The sequence below is a fragment of the Macaca mulatta genome, chromosome 7, assembly GCF_049350105.2.
Source record: "Macaca mulatta isolate MMU2019108-1 chromosome 7, T2T-MMU8v2.0, whole genome shotgun sequence".
Classification (NCBI taxonomy): Eukaryota; Metazoa; Chordata; class Mammalia; order Primates; family Cercopithecidae; genus Macaca; species Macaca mulatta.
The window spans coordinates 46,758,607-46,775,082 of NC_133412.1; the positions used below are offsets into that span (position 1 = coordinate 46,758,607).

A 16,476-nucleotide genomic window follows, 5' to 3' on the forward strand; every position below is an offset into this window, starting at 1 on the left:
ATGCAGTGGCTCGGTTACAGTACACTGCAGCCTCCACCTCCCAGACTCAAGCGATCCTCCCATCTCAGCCCACACCCTGCCCCCCTCCCCGTCTCGAATAGCTGGAACTACAGGTGTCTGCCACCACACCCGACTAATTTTTTATTTTTATCTTTGTAGATATGGGAGTCTCATTATGTTCCCAGACTGGTTTTGAACTCCTGGGCTCAAGCAATCCTCCTACCTCGGCCTCCCAAAGTGCTGGGATTACAGGCATGAGCCACAGTGCCCAGCAGCAAATACAATGTTTCTCAAGAAGTGTGTGATTCCTAGGGGAAAGGAGAAGGTAGTTTGGGTGAAAGAGATTGGGTGACTTTGTTCTGTTCAAGGGATGGGTGAGACCACGTTTGTGGGAGAAAGATTTAGGATAGAGGAAGAAATTAATAATAGGGAAAGAAAGAATAGCCGAATAAAATCTGGGAATGGTTGGGATCCAGGGCACAGGTGCAGGGTTTAACCTTGAGGAGAAAGGGCACTTCTTGCTGTAGGTAAGGGAGTGAAGAGGGTAAGATGAATGAAGGTACGGGATAGGCATAATAATGAAGAGACTGGATTTAAGAGTGAAGCCATTGGCTGCCATTATAGAGGAAAGGCCAGGAAAGTCGAATTTTCTGGGTCCAGGTCCAGATTTCATATATTAAGGTATAACAGTCTTAATTCATTCCTTTCACATTATTCAGTGCCCTGCGTGTGCCAAATACTACTGGGCACTGGGGTCTACAAAGGTACGACTTTTCATGTAATTTTGGAATTTGTTATGTTGGTAACTGGAGATTTGCTTTTCACTCTTCTGGAAAGCTGTAAGTAGAAATAAATGCAGTCATCAGACGAGTCCTTTGTCAGACCAGATGTCCTGGGTTGGGGTTTGGAAAACATGGGCATCTTAACAATGGCGCCCTGTTTGAGGTGGAGAGGGAGGAGAGCCCAAATCGGGGAAAGGAATTAAACGGAGGTTTAGACGCGGGTAACCGAAGTGGGTGGGCCTTCCACCTGGAAGATGGAAACCCCCTGCGCACTTCGGGTGGCGCTGTAACCAAGGGTAACCGCACCTCGGTTTACACCGGTATGAAGACCAGCCTCTTGCCCAAACCAGGTGTATCTACGGCGGCCTGGCATGACCACACACAAACCAAGCACGTCACGTCATTAGAGCTACCTTGCCGCTAACGTCCACCGCCTCGTACTACTTCTGGTCACTACTACCTTTGCTCACAGTTTATTAAGGACGAGCGGAGAAGAGGAGGGGCGGAGAAGGGGCGGGGAGAACCACCTTTCCTTTTTTACAATTGGTCGTAGTAGACTCCGAGTCCTGCCTCCCGTCCTGCCACCGACAGGCTGCCAGGACTGTCACTCGAGGAGCTGCCGCTGCCGCCACCGCCCCCCCGCCCCGCCGTGGCCCCGCCCCTTGCCGGGGCTCGGATCTCGCGGGAAGAGCTGCGGGCACGGCGGTGGCTCGGTCTCCCGGCTGCGCGCGGAGCGGGAGGGCTCTCCTCACACAAGCGCTTCCTTGCTGAGAGGCTGGAGCTGCGGCACCGCAGGCCTGAGCCACCCCTTCTTTGCTGTCTCCCTCTCTTCCTCAGGGCTCCTGGGTCTGCTCGCCCTCCGACGCTGCTCAGGTTAGAGAGTCCGGAGCGCGTCTCCGCTCAGGAACGGTCGGGAGCGGGGACACGGAGCAGCCGGAGCAGGCGGGCTCCTGACGGGGGCGGCTCCGGGGGCTGCGCGGCACTGCCTGGTGGGCGCGAGGCTTGGCGGGGTTTGGGAGTGCGGGGGGCGAGGAGGCGGTGCAGTGGGATCCGGGCGCGGGCGCCCAAGGGCGGTGTAGCGGGTGCCGGAGCTCCCGAGGTTAGGGGGCAATGTATTGGGGTCCTGGGGGCTCTTCCGGCTTGGGGTGGGGGTGGGTGGCGGCACACGGGGTCCTGGGTCTTTGACGTCGAGGGAGATTTATCAGGGTCTTGAGCTTCTTTGAGGTGGTGTAGCGGGGTTCCGGGACAAGGGCTCCTTTTATCCGGGTCCCAAGCTCTTTGGGGCAGAGAATGCAGTTTAGCAAGGTTTACACCGGTGTAAACCTGGTCTCTGGAGGCAGGTCGTCGGGGTCTTGGGGGTTCTTTGAGCGGGCGTGGGCGTCCGTTTTGCATTGCTGGGATGAAGATGCAGTGTGTCCGGGTTCTGGGGAGAGGGGTCTGTTCATCGGTGTCTCTGGGTGAGAGAGCGATGTATCCGTTCCACGGGGGCCGGGGCCGCCTTGGGGGATTGTTGGGGGCTGAGAGTGTACGGCGGCGGCCAGCGTCTGTGCCGGGGTTTCTGCTTTGCCCAGAGGGGGGCGGTAACCTGGCATGGTCTCCAGTCTTTTGGGGGCGACAGGGCGAGTTAGCTGGCCCCCGGGCGATCTCTCGGGGTGGGCGCGGCTCGGCGGGCGCTGGGTACGCTGAGGGCGGGAGAGGGCTTTAGTGCTACCGCGAGCTTGCCCAGTCTGCGGCTGGGCAACATCCTGAAACGTTTTTGTTCAGGTCTCCTCCTCTCTGGATGAGATTTACTCAATGCTTAGTTGGAGGATTGATCGGTGTTTGTTGCCTAGTTGAAGAAGCAGTGCGTTTGTTCTGCAGTTTTCTTTTTTCTGCCCCGGGATCCCTGTGGGGGCGCGCTGGTCTCGCTGGAGCTCCGGGAGCTAGAGTGGCAGCACCTTAGGTGGGTATTTGGTCTGCAGGTTCTTTAGGAGGCCGGTGTCCGCAGGTTGAGCATGGGTACCGCTCCTGAGCAAGTGAAATCTGTTGAGGGTGGGGAAGACTATGATTTTGGCTTGCTTTTCTAGGTGGTGGTCTGCTTTGCTGATCCTGCATTTTAGATCTGTTCTGAAGTCTTGCCTGAGTGAGTGTTGGGCAGAGTCAAATAGTGCTGGGAAGCGTGTTCTGTCTGGCTTCTCTCTGTCCTTTGAAAAGCATTTGTAGAGAGGGATAACGTCAAATTCAGCCTCCAGAAAACATTGGAATTTGAAATCCCAAAGCTAGAGCTCTGCAAAAGCTTTTTCTGCCACCTGTAAGGATGGTTACTCGAGCTCTTTTAGAAAATCCTGTTTAACAGTTTCATTGTATTGTAAAAGTGTATTTAGCCTTGGATATTATAGAGGTTTTGGTAACTAGCGTAGGCTTAGGTGGAATTTAAATAAAATGACCTGTATGTATGTGTATTGATTAAAAAACAAAACAAAACAAAAAACAACGTATAGGTCAGAAAGTCTGTGTGTTTGCCTGACATTTCTTTTGGTTAGTTACTCTATCACAGAGGCCTGTAGATGAAATTTAATGGTGCAGGCAGTGAAGTCCGTACTCAGAGCTATTCGGTAGATGTGTCATCTGGGGTTAACAGACAAATTTGAGTATACCAAAGCAAATAATTTTGCCTGCCTTATTCTTTTTCTTCGTGTCAGTTTTTTTTTTTTCTCTCGTTTTTTGGTTTGTTTGTTTTGAAACAGGGACTCGTTCCGCCTTCTAGGCTGGATTGTAGCCTCGCTACCATGGCTCACTGCAGCCTGGACCTCCAGAGCTCAAGCAGCCCTCCCAGTTCAGCTTCCCACCCCCACCACCAGTAGAGTAGCTGGAACTACATGCATATGCCACCATGCCTAATTTTATTTATTTATTCAATTAATTAAAGACAAAGTCTTGCGCTGTTGTGCAGTCTGGTCTTGAACTCTTGGCCTTAAGTGATCCTTCAGCCTCCGCCTCCCAAAGTGCTGGGATTTACAGGCGTGAGTCACCATGCCAGGCCTCTTAGATACAATTTTTAAAAATGTGTCATTTCTTCTGATCTTAGAACCAGACAGATTAGGAATAATGTACTTAATTTTGGAATTTTACATCGTTTTGAAAAACAAAGGAATCCCGCACAGCAATATTTAATACTTTGAAGGGGTTAAGGTAAGTTTTGTTGGTGTTTCTATTCAGACCAGAATACCTGGTTGACATATACAGCTGTCACAACTGATTGCTAGAGCAGATATTTGGTTGGAATGACAGCCCCCAAACCTGTAAGCAGATCTTATTTTTCCTATTTTTGAGATAAAGACAAAGAACAAATTAAGCAGGTTTCAGAACCTTTTTTTTTTTTTTTTTTTTACATCAGCTTTCATCATTTCTAAGTAAGAAATAGACTGATAAGTCAACAAATATTTGATTATCTGCTACGTGTCACAGCTCTGGAGGTACACTGATTAAAGCTGTCATGTGACTTTCCCCTTTAAGTCAAGAGAGAGAGGAAGGCAACAAATAAATACAGTTAAAAATTGTGATACTGCTAAGGAAGAAATACACAAGGTACTTTAGATTCAGCTCTCTTTTTTTTAGTAACCCCTGAATGATGATACAATTGATGTCTGTTGTGATAATCAGAAACCAAGCAAAATAGTTAACTGCCTTCTAAATTATTAAAGAAAGATTAAATTACAATCAGTAGAGTTTTAGGTGTTAAATATATGTTGATTCTTTGTAGATGCTTGTGCTGTGTAAGCATACAAAAGTCTATAAGGATACACATCAGACTTAACCATGTTTGGATTCTTCAGGAGGGAGTTGCAGAGGCATAGAAGAGAGCAGTTTAGTTTTATATTACTTGAATCTATTTCAATGAGCAGACATTACTTTTAAGTACAAGTTAGAGAAACCCCATAATTAAAACATTTCAGTCACTGTGCAAATTGGTGAAATGTACAGTGTTTATAAGGCTTTTGTCAGTGTTGCCACTTGCACCTGTGTATACTAATGAAGGAAAAGAGTATTTCAAGTATCTGAAAATTATAAGGGTGTGTAGGGTGGGGTGGGTAGCACAACAAAATAAGAAAAGACATAGACCTAAGTAAGATGTTAAAACATGTTAAGGTTGTTGGATATTTAATTATGTAAAGATAAATTAATTTTAGGACTTTCTTTTATCAAATTTAATTTTTTCCTGAGTTTGAAAAAGGACGTTTTTAGATTTCCTAGAGGACAATAGGGTGGGGGAATAGGTATTCTTATTGTGGTACAGACTTCAGGAAATTTCTTTTTGTCAAACATATACACATCCGATATATTTTGCTTGTGAAGCATATGAACCATAAAAATAATTTTATGGTTTCATTATTACACTGCTGAAAATGACAGTACCAAAGTGTCTTTTGAATTATCATTCAGAGTCCTAGAATCATAAATATGATATGCTAAAGCAGTTTCTAGAAAGGAAATCGTAAGACATGAATTCCAGTCTTCACTGTGCTACTCATGGTGTGTCCTTGGATAATTCCTTAGTCTTTCAGGGCCCCAGTTTTCGTATATACGTATATGAATTATACTTACATACATTATATATATAATATATACTTTTGCTGTGATCATATATACATATATGACATGTGTATGCTGTCATATACATATGTCATATATGTATATAATATGTATAATATGTAAAATATATGTATACAAAGATATGTGTACCCACACTTACACATATAGTTTTTATGTTGCAAGTCTGAAGTATTATATGTACAAAAAGGAAGAGATACCTTAAGAGTAGCTAGTTCTCAGGATACAACTAATTCCATGTAATTTTTACATATTATGCCTAATTTTAGAAGCTTCTTTTTTTAAAGATACATGGCAAGTATTTAATTCTGGAATATAGATTCATGAAGGTGAATGATTTTCTTTGGATAATTTAGCTTTATCTGTTAAAGCATTATTATTTTTAGTTCCAATCCCTGGTTCTGTAGTAGATTATGTATCTAATAATATGTCCTTACTTAACTCTGGATATAGAATGAGGTCTCTAGTGGTTGCCTCCAGACTTGACCCCCTTTAATCCATCCTTACACTACTGCCAAGGTGATTTTTTCTAAAGTGCAAATCTATGCAAATCTATTCATTGCTTCTTTTCTTGTTTCTTTTCTCTTTTCTCTTTCTTAGAAATGTTACTCAGATTTCTTTCTTTATCTTTCAACTTTTCTTTTAAGTTCGGGGGTACATGTGCAGAATGGGCAGGTTTGTGACACAGGTAAACATGTGCCATAGTGATTTACTGCACAGATCATCCCATCACCCAGGTATAAAGCCCAGCATCCATTAGCTATTCTACTCTTTCTGATGCTCTCTCTCCCTGCCCTTCTTCCTTAAAGCCCATACTTTATCAGCCCAAGTCTCTATCATTACAAGGCCTTTCATCATCTGGCTCATCTTACGCATTTTCCCCGCCATAAATCTGAAGCTCCACTTGTACTAATACGAGCAGTTTACTGAATGAGCCATACTGTTTCCTGACTCAGAGGCTTCACATATGTTCTCTCCGCTGTTTAGAATGCCTTTCCTTCTTTTGTCTTGCTGACAAAGTCTACTGATTTTTTTAAGATACAACGTAAGCACTGTGTGCTTTTTTTTTTTTAAGCTTGTTTTTAGCTTTTTTTTTTTAATTACCATTTTTTCTTTTCTTTCTTTACTGTCTGCTTTTTAACTCTTCTGGTCCTCCCTCTTCCCAACCCTAGGTGTTATATATTCACTGTATCATGTTCATTCATTCTCTTGTGTTTACTAATGTGTAGTAATTATGTCTCTCTTTCCTCCTGGACTCAAAGGCAGGTTTATATGTCTTACTACTTTTTGACTTCCTGTTGCTTATTTACACATAGTTGGCTATCATTACGTGTTTTACTCTCAATACCAAGATTGATGTGTTCATGATGTCAGAAATGAGTTGAACTCAAATCTCAGTCTTGTCCTGTTTTCGTAAAATTTGGGGGTTTCTAAAGTATCTTCTTCTCTTGCCCTGTGATCACAAGCTGATATGAGAATGGTAGTTCTTAGCTTTGTGTTTAAGAAATAAGACTTGTAGCACTTTAAGAGGTGAGGGTTACTTTGTTAAACTTGCAGAAAAGTCTTGTAGAATTTTGAGGCAACTACTAATCCTTATCTCTAAAATTGCTAGCAGAGATATTAACTAGTTTGGGTGTTTTAAATCTTTGACATCATTATTTGGTAGCTGTTTTACCTTGGCTGCTTTTTACTTGGAAAATGATAGTAGCTGATGTGTGCAGGTTTTTATATAGGCTTTAATAATTGCTTTACAGACATTGCCTTTAATTTTCAAAATAAATCCTGATCATTTAATAATTTGCTCAGCGTCATTATCTACTAAGATGCAGACTATGACTACATGTAAGGTCTGACTGTCTCCAGATTCTATGCTTTTTCTAATACTACATTGTTTTCTGAATATGACTGCTTATTCAGTGTTTAAAATTATTAACAGATATTTAATTCATTTTGTAAATTGAAGAAGTAGGTTGTAAGATTTATCCATTCAATTCGTTCAAAAAAGCTAAAGTAGACAATTTGAGATTGATTGGACTTTAGAGACCATTTAATCCAACTCCTTCCTTTAGCATATGAAGAAACACATATGCAAGAGTGGTGGAATGGTGTGCTGAAGATCACACAGTTAGTTGGTCTGTAAGATTTTCTTTGTTAAGCTGGTTGTGAACACTGGTGTTATAAAACTATTACTTGAGGCCAGGCGCGGTGGCTCATGCCTCTAATCCCAGCACTTTGGGAGGCCGAGGCGGGCAGATTACCTGAAGTCAGGAGTTCAGAACCAGCCTAGCTAACATGGTGAAACCCTGTCTCTACTAAAAATACAAAAATTAGCTGGGCATGGTGGCACACGCCTATAATCCCAGCTATTCGGGAGGCTGAGGCAGGAGAATTGCTTGGGCCTGGGAGACGGAAGTTGCAGTGAGCCGAGATTGTCCAGCCTGGCCGACAGACCTAGACTGTCTCAAAAAAAAAAAAAAAAAAAAAAGGCCAGGTGCGATGGCTCACACCTGTAATCCCAGCACCTTGGGAGGCCGAGGCGGGTGGATCACTTGAGGTCAAGAGTTCAAGACCAGCCTGGCCAACCTGGCGAAACCCCGTCTCTACTAAAAATACAAAAATTAACCAGGGGTGGTGGCGCGCACTTGTAATCCAGCTACTCAGGAGGCTGAGGCAGGAGAATCGCTTGACCTGGGATGCAGAGGTTGCAGTGAGGTGAGATCACGCCACTGCACTCCAGCCACTCCAGCCTAGGTGACAGTGCGAGACTCCGTCTCAAAAAAAACAAAACAAAACAAAGAACTATTACTTGAAAGAGATACCAGATGCCTGATTTTCACCCCCAAGGGAAAAAAAAAGCCTAGAATGACTTTTTATAAAAGTAATGTTGAGGATCTGAGAGTCTTAAGGACAATCAGAGAAAATCCAGACTTTGGATCATGACACATGGAGACACGCCAGTGCCTTTATACACATGGTTCCCTAATCTTGGTTCCTTTTCTTCCTCTTTTTCTTTCTTAAAATTTGTCCACAGTTTACTGATATTATGCCTGCTGAATTGTTATTAGCATCAGTCTTACTAGTTATAATTTAAGTGACAACCATGGGCTAATAGGAATACAGAAATGCATAAAATCTAGTCACTGCCATAAAGAAGCTTGGTCTGTTTGTGAGTGGAAGGCAGTATATATCTAATTGCAAGGTAGTATATAAAGATAACCATGAGTAGTACAGCTTTAGCAGCTCAGAAGATTGGATAAATGTGGGCTGGGCTAGTGGTTACAGAAATTTCTATATAGAAAAGTTTCTACTTAAGTTTCTTCTTTAAGTGAAGAGTTGGAATGGTGTGAAAGGAGAAAAAGACTTGGGAATTTTTTTTTTTTTTTTAATTATCTCAACTTTTACTAATCTTACCTTCCTCACTTTCCTTCAGCCACACTCCTCACTGTTTCATAAGGTCTGTAACATGTTCTTTCAGATATCCAAATGTCTCACTTCCTTCAGGTCTTAATTAAAGTATCATCCTTTATCTGAGAACTTGACTGGTCACCTTGTTTAAAATGACAGTATCTCTTCCACACATACTCTTCCTGTCCTTCTTGCCTGCTTTGTTTCTTTTTTGTGCTTTTCACTATCCAAAGTACTCTAGATTTTTATTGTCTTTCTACCCCTACTAAAAAATATATAAGAGCCGGTGACATGGTGGTGCACGCCTGTAGTCCCACCTACCTGGGAGGCTGAGGTTGGAGGATTGCTTGAGCCCAGGAGTTTGAGATCAGCCTGGGCAAAAAAGTAAGACCCTGTCTCAAAAAAAAGAGTTAAATGAAAAATTAAAAAACATAAGACCCTCCAGGATAGGAATTTTTACCCATTTTAGTCAATACTATATCCCCAACATACAGGACAGTGCCTTTTACAAAGTAGGTGCTCAAATTTTTGTTGAATTAATGACAGTGGAACTTTAAAAGCAGGAGCTTAAAAGATCGTTTGATCTAAGCCTCTCATCTCTACTTTTCTTTCTTTCTTGCTGGCAGGCATGGAGGAAGAGGAACTTTCCATTCCATCTATTCCGTTTTTTTTTTTTTTTTTTTTTTTTTTTTTGAGACAGAGTTTCACTTTCGTTGTCCAGGCTGGTGTGCAATGGCGTGATCTGGCTCACCGCAACTGCAGCCTCTCGGGTTCAAGTGATTCTCCTGCCTCAGCCTCTTGAGTAGCTGGGATTGCAGGCATGTGCCACCATGCCCAGCTAATTTTGTATTTTTATTAGAGATGGGATTTCTCCGTGTTGGTCAGGCTAGTTTCAAACTCCTGACCTCAGGTGATCCACTCGCTTCAGCCTCCCAAAGTGCTTGGATTACAGGCGTGAGCCACTGCACCCGGCCTATCCATTCTATTTTTTAAAAAATTTGATAGGACTTGAAGAAAAAAACATATACCATAAAGTACACAAATCATAAGTGTACAGCTTAATGAATTACATATGTAAACTTGTAACCAACAATCAGATCAAGATAGAGAACATTTCCAGGACCTTGGAAGCTTCCTCCTGTTCTCTCTTAGTCAATGCTTAACAAAAGTTACCAGTTTTCTGATCCCCATCACTATAGATTAGTTGTGCTTATTCCTGAAATTCGTATAAGTGGAATCAAATCATTCTTTTATGTCTACTTTCCTCTGTTGAACATCACATCCATGAGATCCATGTTTTTTGAGTTAGTAGTAGTAATTCTTTTTCATTGCTCTGTATTATTTCATTGCATGAGTATCTATTTGTGTCTTCTGTTGACAGACGTTTGGGTTGTTTCCAGTGTTTAGTTCTTAGAAACAAAGCTACCATAAACAATTTTGTGCATGTGTTTTGGTGACCATAAAAATTCATTTTTTGGTGAAGCGCTTCATTTAAATATATAATAAAACATATCTCCATATATACACACACATATACACACATACTTCTTAAGCTCACATGGTTCCTATCACATGCTAGATGATCACTAAATGATTAAAGATGAATTAACTAATCTTTTATTATAATATTATTTCAAATGTATTAAAATAATTTTTTCTCTCTAATAACATTTATGAAAATCTTAGTACATAATCTTTCTCCATACCTGATCTGTTTGAAGAATAGGAATAAAAACATTCAATCAAAAGATAAGACCTTAAAAAAATTAGACATTGCCATATTGCTTTCTAAAAAGATGCTAATTTATATGCCAATATGGAACATTAGTTTTAAAAAAACTTTTGCAATTTGATAAGCAAAATATCTTACTTTAATTTGTCTTTCTTCGATTATAAGTGAAGTTGAAACATTGTAAGTTGTTTCATAAACAATTAGATGTTAAAATATTTATAATAAAACAATTTTTAAAAGAATGCCTCAGACATTGTCTCGTAAGGTAAAAGATATTTTAACTAGAATTAATGTTCTTTATTGTAGTTTTTCCTTTTAATAGATAACATTTTGCATAGTTATTAGAAAAACATAAAAAAATTCAGAGACAGAAACAGTTGTCCCAGAGGCAGCCATTGTTAACAGTTTTTTATGTATACTTCTGAAGATATTATAGACTATGCGTGTATATGTATATGTGTATGAATATGTGTATATGTGTATAAATGTCTGTATATATAATATAATTGTGTGTGTGCATGCATGTGTGTAATGTGTGTGTATATATGCCAAAACATTAGATTAATTATGGAAACCATTCATTAAAATACTGTCTGGTTTGGATGTGTTATTGTGTACCATTTTGTGTACTAAAAATTAGAAAGTGTCTAGCTATGACTGGTATCTGGCTACTGGCCCAGAAGGAAGAAAAGCAGGGTCTGGCAAAGTATTTGGCAGTAATCTTCTATAAGACAAGTGGCCTTAGCTCTCCTTATTATTGGATCAGTTCTTTGACAATAGCACTTCTGTTTATAGTACTGATTGTGTAGTATTATTCCAAAGTGAAAAGCCAAGTTTTTGAAAATTAAACAGATGATACCTGAAAGAACTCTTTAGAAGTATGAAAGCTATTTGGAGGTATTTAGGAGAACATTTAGGGGAAAGATACTTTATTCTTAAACATTTTAGGATTCATTTGCTTGACAGTTACAGTTTTTGCAGAATTTCTATGACTACTGTTTAACAGTGAAAATTTGAGTTTGAATAATTGCAAATAAAAGTTTTCATTTACTTAAACTTTTATTTACCTAATTTAAAAACCAATCAGCCTCAATATAAACATACTTAAAAAATATTTTAAGACATTTTTCATGATAATATATATTAGTAATTTATCTCATACATAAAAGATATTTCTGAGCTTGACTTGAATGTCACTGTTAAATGGTTTGAGCAACAAGAGTCAGAAATTTTAATTGGATTCTGCAGGATTTTAATGGTTTAGGGAAAAGGTATTTGCTTTTGGGATAGATTCTTTTTTTTTGAGACGGAGTCTTACACTGTCACCCGGGCTGGAGTGCAATGGCATGATCTCAGCTCACTGCAACCTCGGCCTCCCGGGTTCAAGCAGTTCTCTTGCCTCAGCCTCCCGAGTAGCTGGGATTACAGGCACCTGCCACCATGCCCGGCCAATTTTTTGTATTTTTAATAGAGACGGGGTTTCACTATGTTGGCCTGGCTGGTCTCAAACTCCTGACCTTGTGATCCACCCACTTTGGCCTTCCAAAGTGCTGGGATTACAGGCATGAGCCACCGTGCCCGGCCCTGGGATAAATTCTTTTTAAGGCCCTTATTTCAAAAACTAAAATTTGGGGATGACTATTATTTACTGAATACTAACTCATTGATGTAGTCCAGGATAAGTGAGGGGTATTATAAGAGTTCCTGTTTACTGGAATTCATGTATCCTACTAAGGATAGATTATAAAGCTGTAAGGGCCACTGAAAGAATTTACACCTAATTGTGATTAATAATATTTGGGGAATTTGAAGAAAGAATTTGTCAGAGGGAAGAGATCATCTTGATTTTTAAAAAATGTTCAATTTTGAAGTATATCTTTATAGGAGAATTGCAAAGATAGTACAGAGGATTTCCATGTGCCATATAACCTTCACTCAGCTTTCTCTAATGTTCACATCTTATATAATCATGTTATATTGACAAAACTAAGAAATTCATACTGATTTTTTAAAAGGGAATTCAATTAACCTATTTTTTTTGAAGACCTACTATGTATAAGAGAGTATTTTGGCTGCTGAAGTATGTACAATATGGGAAAAGGAGTAAAGGTTACAGATAATAGCAATAGACTGATGAGCTTGGTGTCATTCCTTGAACAAATTCTTAAACAGATTATCGAACACATGTGTTGTTGGTACTTACAAAAGAAGGCACTGATCACTAGGAACCAGCATGGGTTCACAAGAACAAGTAATGACACCTAGCTTCACTTCCTTTCTTATAGGATAAGTGAACTATACCTGTAAGTAGGTATAACAGAAGATACTCTGGCCATAGTATATGTAAAATTATCACTATATTTATTGCATTTTAAATTACGTGCTGGGCACTGGATTAAATGCTTTTACATAGGTTGCCTCATTGAGTTATTGTTTTACAGATGAGGAAAGGGACCCTAAAGGTTATACATATAGCATTTGACATCCTCTTATGATATCTTTTTAGACTAAATAGAAAATGTGGTCTGAAGAGTTACATAGGTAGGTGGATTAGTAATTGCTTAAATGGCCATATCCAGAGCTTGATGATTACTGGGCTCATGTTAAAATTAAACTACAGTACATTCTTAGTGGTGTGCTTCAAGAAGCTATCATGTCCTATGTAAGATTTTTATCAGTTACTCTCAAAATTGTAAGAGAATGCTGGTATATGCACAGAATCAGGATCTTCACTCACTCTTACTGCCTTATTTCTAATAGTTAAAATGACAGACTGTATTAAGAAAATATTTGTTGTGAAATGTGTTGTAAGATTTTATATTTGACGTGTAAGTATTTGATAAAGACAGGCCTATAATTGAATTTTTTTTTCAGAAGTCTGCACAAATACAAGATGGGAATCTTGGAGGCCTAACAGCAGTAGGTGTGTGTTTAAGTAGAGGTGTGTGCCTGGGTGTGTCTCCTTATTTGTCTGCAGTTGGTGAGTCAGTGGTTTATTATAACTATCCCAAAAGCTAACACCTGCTTAAGCTACACTATTTTGAAGCATATTGTCCAAAACAGTTGATTTTTATTTTGTACTCTGCATCTAGCTTAGTTCTGTTCTGTTTGCCACATTTTAAGGTAGGCATTGATAAACAATGTAGTGAGAGGAGAGTAATCAGAGTGAAGCAGTCTTGAAACAGATAGTTGCAAAGTAATTGAAACATTGAGGTTGTTTAGCATGGAAGAAAGACTTGAGGTATATGATAATACTTTTTAGATTGGGTAACTGGATGATATTTAATGTTCTTCCTGACTCAAATCTGGGATTCTGTGAAACATGAAGGGACGGCACATGGAAGAAGGATTAAGCATATCTTTTGCGTTGCAGTCTGAAGGATGGACCTAGAACAGTGAACGAAAGTTAGAGGAAGGAAAATATTGGTTCATAATGAAGAAGCCTTTTTATTTTTTTAAGAGATGGAGTCTTGCTGTGTTGCCCAGGCTGAAGACAATTTGAACGGAGTAAACACTGAGCCACTAAAGCATAGCTTGAGTAGGGTTTAATCAAGCTATCCTCTAAGGACTTTTCCAATTTTAAAAATTTAAAAAATTTTCTTCATTGGTTGTAATTCCAATTGGCAGAACATTTTCTTGGGCACTTATTCACACTTATTCATAATACTTATAGCTTCATATAGTATCAGATTCTATTAGGGAAAATGATACCTTCCTGATAATCAAAATCTGAAATTAGAATATGAAATAATTTAACTAGATTTTTTATTTTTTATTTTTTTGAGACAGGGTCTCACTCTGTCACCCAGGCTGGCATGCAGTGGTGTGATCTTGGCTCATTGCAACCTCTCCACGCTCAGCTAATTTTTGTTTTTTTTGTAGAGATGGGGCTTTGCCATGTTGCCCAGGCTGGTGTTCAGTTCCTGAGTTCAAAGTGATCCGCCCGCCTTGGCCTCCCAAAGTGATGGGATTATAGGCGTGAGCCACCATACCTGGCCTTAGATGATTTTTAAAAAGTTTGTTCACAATTCCAAAGGAAACAAGATGTTAGTCTTGTTTTAGAAATATCACAGACTAATTGAAGTTGCTTTTAAAGATGATGGCATAAGTATCATTAAATTCAAATGCTTGTGGTTTCTCTTCTGCATATCTAAAAAAAAAAGTTGATGTCAAAAACTGAAACCACTCATGCCTATAATCCCAGCACTTTGGGAGGCCAAGGTGGGCAGAGCACCTGAGGTCAGGAGTTTGAGACCAGCCTGGCCTTTATGGTGAAACCCTGTCACTTCTGAAAATACAAAAATTAGCTGGGCATGGTGGTGGGTGCCTGTAATCCCAGCTACTTGGGAGGCTGAAGCAGCAGAATCACTTGAGCCCAGGAGGTGGAGGTTGCAGTGAGCTGAGATCGCACCAGTGCACTCCGGCCTGGGCCACAAGAGTGAAACTATGTCTCAAACAAACAAAACAAACAAACAACCCAAAGGTTATTAACTTCTAAATGATTCAGTTGTTTAAATCTAAAATGGAACAATAAGCCATTTTATTCACTGTCATCCTTTACACAAATCAAGAGCTTTTTTGGGCCTTCATGACCTTCATATTTTTTTATCCTGAGAATACTGTTTTTCTTTAAGCCCATCTAAAGTCTGATTTTCAGGACGTCCCCCAATACATTTTTTTAAAAGTCATCTTAGGTTCCTCTATCGAACACTGATATTTTTCTTTCTTTTCTAACAGTCTGGTAATCTATTAGTACTATATCATATACTGTTACTAATTGCTTTATAATATGTAAGGGTTTTTTTTTTTTTTTTTTTTATTTAAATTAACAGGATTATAAGCCCCTTGAAGACTCTTTTACTGGGACTTGAAAACTACTTAATGAAATTAAAAGTTAGAGACTCAGTGGTTGAATTTTAGCTGATGTTGAAACACTTAATAGCATAAGAAAAAGCCTATGCAGAATTTCCATGTTTAGTTTCTACTTTTTTAATATGATCATTCGTCTTCATCTGATGTATTATAAAATTTACAAATAATAGCAATATACTCACTTTAAAACTGAAAAATAAAAAGATTTTCCCATCATCCTTACATTCTTAATACCATCATCTCCTAAATTTTGGAGTCTCCCTTTTGTTGTTTTTCAGTGCATTTGCCAGTGTCTTTGTCATTAGCCTTCAGAAGTGTCAAATAATTTTAAAATGTGTATTTCAAAGTGAAACTTCTCATTAGAAATAAAAATCAGGAGATATATTCTAGTAAATGTACTTACTGTACCTCAGTAGTGTACTTTTTACTTTGTTACATTCATATGCACACCAAAAAGTTTAATGAATAAAATAGAATATATTTTAACATGTTTAAGAGGTATGTCTGTGACAACATCTAATTGAGCTGTTGATAAAATTAGTTTATAGTCATCAGCTTCGTTTTCTATGTTCTTCATTCCCCATACAAAATACTTGTCATACCCAGTGGGTGTTCCAGACTTAGCATGTTTTAAAATCAAGGTAGCGTTGTCATATTTTGTTTTGATTGGCTTTTGCTCAGGGGAAGTTTGGGTCCATATCAGAGATCTGTTTGCCTTCTTCACTGAAGCTAATGACTTCCTGTTATATGATAGGCTTTCACTGCTTCTTCATGTGGGGGCATCTCTGCAATGTAAATTGCTATTTTCTAGTTATTATTTTACTTAAATTAAAACAAATAAAGTTTCTGAAGACACTTAGGAAATGTGTGAATTTACCGAGTATAAAGCCTTAGAACCCTTAAGTAGAAAAACATCAAATCACAACTAGGGAGGTGAGTATACTGGCTGGCAAATCTTACACTGTACTTCATCATATAACACTACTCATGTACTCATTTTTAGAAGCTACATGTGCATTATATACTAATGCTGTATCTCTCAAATAATTGAAATAATGAAAAATTGATAATTCAGAGCCACTTTTTATTTGGCAT

General features: G+C 39.3%; 1 protein-coding gene across 5 annotated transcripts in view; it reads left to right on the plus strand.

Moving 5' to 3' along the window:
- Positions 1-1,458: 1,458 nt before the first annotated feature.
- The window catches only part of GLCE (glucuronic acid epimerase), a 121,785-nt gene continuing 106,767 nt past the window's right edge, over positions 1,459-16,476 (plus strand). For 4 of the 5 annotated variants that reach the window (XM_077937741.1, XM_077937742.1, XM_077937745.1 and 1 more), the window contains exon 1: positions 1,459-1,655. The gene's annotated coding sequence lies outside the window, so the exon portion shown is untranslated. 5 annotated transcript variants of the gene reach the window in all.